The 3,426-nt window shown below is 40.8% G+C and overlaps 1 protein-coding gene across 1 annotated transcript in view; it reads left to right on the forward strand.

The window, feature by feature from the left end:
- Window positions 1-3,426, forward strand: part of AHI1 (Abelson helper integration site 1) — a 218,121-nt gene that overhangs the window by 92,496 nt on the left and 122,199 nt on the right. The window lies entirely within an intron of this gene.

Genomic DNA, 3,426 nt, shown 5'->3' on the forward strand with positions numbered 1-3,426 from the left:
ACTCTTGCCTGGAAAATCCCATGGATGGAGGAGCCTGGTAGGCTGCAGTCCATGGGGTCGCAAAGAGTCGGACACGACTGAGCAACTTCACTTTCACTGTGTTCACTTTCATGCATTGGAGAAGGAAATGGCGACCCACTCCCATGTTCTTGCCTGGAGAACCCCAGGGACGGGGGAGCCTGGTGGGCTGCCGTCTATCAGGTCGCACAGAGTCGGACACGACTGAAGCGACTTAGCAGCAGCAGCAGCAGCTTACTATTTTTGAAGATTTAAGAATATTGGAATTGGGATGTATCAATACTTTCAGTAAAGGGTTAGTGAGATCATTTCCTTCTCTGAGAAAAATATAATGTGATACTTTATAGGTAAGAGACACCAACACAGTTCCAGTGTGTGAATGGGGCGTAAAGTGTATAAGCCTTGAAATAAATGGAAGCTGTGCACAAACAGTAATAATATATTGTGCTCTGGATTATTTGTGCCTTGTTTCATACTTCCTTTCCCATTTAACTATGTAACAGTCCTGAGAGACAGGTTAGAGATGATTGTTATTCCACTTTTAGAAAGGAGGAAAATGAAGTTGAAGGAGGGTTAAGTGATTTGCCCAAGACCCCAAAGTCAGTCTGAAAATGGAGATTGATATAAAGAGGCTCTTGGTTGGTAAACAATTGCAACTGAACTATATCTGAGTTGCTTTCAACCTAGCAGCTTTCTTTAGCTTTCTTCCTTTTGCAAGCAAGGTTGTTTTATGTGCAAACTTCAAGTCAGTTGTCAAGAAAATAAATTTTATTTAAAAGAGTTGGAATGACACCACTTGTCCATTCTTCCCTCTTATTCTCTCCTGTCCATTTCCAAAATTCAGGTGAATCATGAGATATCCGTTTATTTGTCACATATGGTTATATATTGTCACAAAGTAAAAGGGTGAGGTCTCCGGAAGGGAAAGAATTAAGGTGGTATTAGTACAGTCAAAGCCTGCTTTATGTAATGTCAGTGCAGTAGAAATACTGTCTTTACTCAGCGGACACCTCCTACCACATGGCAGGTGCTTAGAATACAGAAGTTAGTAGGCTATTGTCTCGTTCCACATGAGGCATCTCATGGAGGAAATGTGTCAGAAAACACTAGGCTTATCCCATCACTGAGCTGTCCAGTATCAGTCAGGACCCATCACTTTTTTACCTAATTATCACAAGTCAACAGGAAATAGAATAGAGACAAGGGGAAGGAAGATGAGGGGAAAAAAAGAGAACAAGCTTTATTCTGACTTGAGCTGCAGATGTTCAGGAAACTTGTTCCTGATAGCAATGATTGGTGTAATGATTGTAGCTCCAAGATTACTAAATGTTCTTAAGTATGTATAGTGTATAAAACTGGAGTCAAAAAATAGTTTATCCTCTTGATTAGCAGTTCAGAGCTATTTCTCTTTATTTTTACAAATATGTTATATACCCCTCTTTTGTAATGCTGTCTGAATGCCCAAAGAGTAAAGTGTTCTGCACATATTTGGCAAGGCTTTATGGAGAACATCCTCTGCTAATCTGGAAACTTCCTGAGGGTGGAGGTTCATGTCATTCATCTCTGTGTTCCTAGTACTTAACAAAAAATAGAATAAATTATGATTGAAAATATGACATTTTTGGAAATCAGTCAAAGTATGGAAAGATTGGGCTTCCCAGGTGACGCTAGTAGTAAAGAACCTGACTGTCACTGCAGAAGACATAAGAGATGCAGGTTTGATCCCTGGGTCAGGAAGATCCCCTGGAGGAGGGCAGAGCTACCCACTCCAGTATTCCTGCCTGAAGAATCCCATGGACAGAGGAGCCTGATGGGCTACAGTCTATGGGGTCACAAGGAGTCAGACATAACTGAAGAGACTTAGAAGGAGTAGCAGGAGCATGGAAAGATTAACCTACTAGTTATTTTCTTTTTTTATGACAGTTTTATTGATGGTTTCCCTGGTGGCTCAGATGGTAAAACGTCTGCCTGCAATGCGGGAGACCTGGGTTCAACCCCTGGGTCAGGAAGATCCTCTGGGGAAGGAAATGGCAACCCACTCCAGTACTTTTGCCTGGAAAATCCCATGGACGGAGGAACCTCGTAGGCTACAGTCTATGGGGTTGCAAAGAGTCGGACACGACTGAGCGACTTCACTTTTATTGATATATAACATACATACCACAATAGTCATGCTTTCAAAGTATACAGTTCACTGGGTTTTATCATACACATAGAATTGGCAACCATCACTACTGTCTCTCCAAAAAGAGAGATTATTCCCTCCAAAAAGAAAGCCCATTTTCTCTTAGCAGTCATTCTCCATTTCTGGATAAGGACATGCACGCAGGCACACACATGCACACACACACCACCAAACAAAGCACTCAAACTCCTGGTAACCGGCAGGAGTGGTTTATATTTTCTGTCTCTATATATTTGCCAATTCTGGTTATTTAGTATAAATGGATTCATAAAATATATGGTCATTTATTACTGGCTTTCTATAGCTTAGAATAGTGTTTTCTTGAGTCCACTTGATAAGGAACTAATCCTGTCCTGTGAAAATTCTCATCTAGATATTAAACTAGCATGCTGAAGGAGCAGAAAGAAGATCACTAATCTTAAGTGGGATAGTGAGCAAGCGAGGAAGAGCAGTGTTCCATGACAAGTTGGGGAGAAGCTCAGGAGATCAGGCCAGCCTTTTAAACGGTCCTGTAAGCATGGTAATGTAGAGGAGGAAAAGCTTTACCTTCTGCCCTTATAGGTTCTGTGACTGGTCTAAGGATTAAATTGGCATAGACAGATTAACAGGAGGAGAAAAATGCAATTTTAATTTCATACATATGTGAGCCCCACAAAGATGTGGGATGCCAAAGACTGCCAGTTAGCTGGGGCTTATATACCATCCTGAGCCTAGAAAAGGGATGGAGGAGTCTGACACTTCTGGGGCAGAAGGCAACTTGAGAAGGTAAGAGGAGGAGCTGGTTGGTAGACATAAGTCTCTCAGGTGAAAAAGTTGTCCCTAATGATAGATGGCTTTTTCTTGGTATAGAACCCCATTCTAATGTCTGTTTCTCTTACAAAAGATAGTTTCCACTCTGTGTTCAGAATGCCTGTGTTTATAGTTTCTCAAAGTAATCCTTATGCAAAAGAGGCACATTTTTGGGTGGCATATTCTACTATCCTTCAGTAAGGAGTTTAGGATATTAATTAGAGAAACAAGTGACTGAGATGTTAACCTGGAAAGAACGTGAGAATGGATTTTATTTATTTATTTATTTATTTTGAGAATGGGTTTTAAAAGGCAAGTAATAGTCTTCAGTTCAAGGAAGAGGAGATTGTGGCCTATACTAGTATGGTGTTACAAGATAAACCGAGGCATATTAAACATTTTAGGAGGGTTTGCTTTGAGCAAAAATCTATTCG

The sequence above is a fragment of the Bison bison genome, unplaced genomic scaffold (genome assembly GCF_000754665.1).
Source record: "Bison bison bison isolate TAMUID 2011002044 unplaced genomic scaffold, Bison_UMD1.0 scf7180017864198, whole genome shotgun sequence".
Lineage (NCBI taxonomy): Eukaryota > Metazoa > Chordata > Mammalia > Artiodactyla > Bovidae > Bison > Bison bison.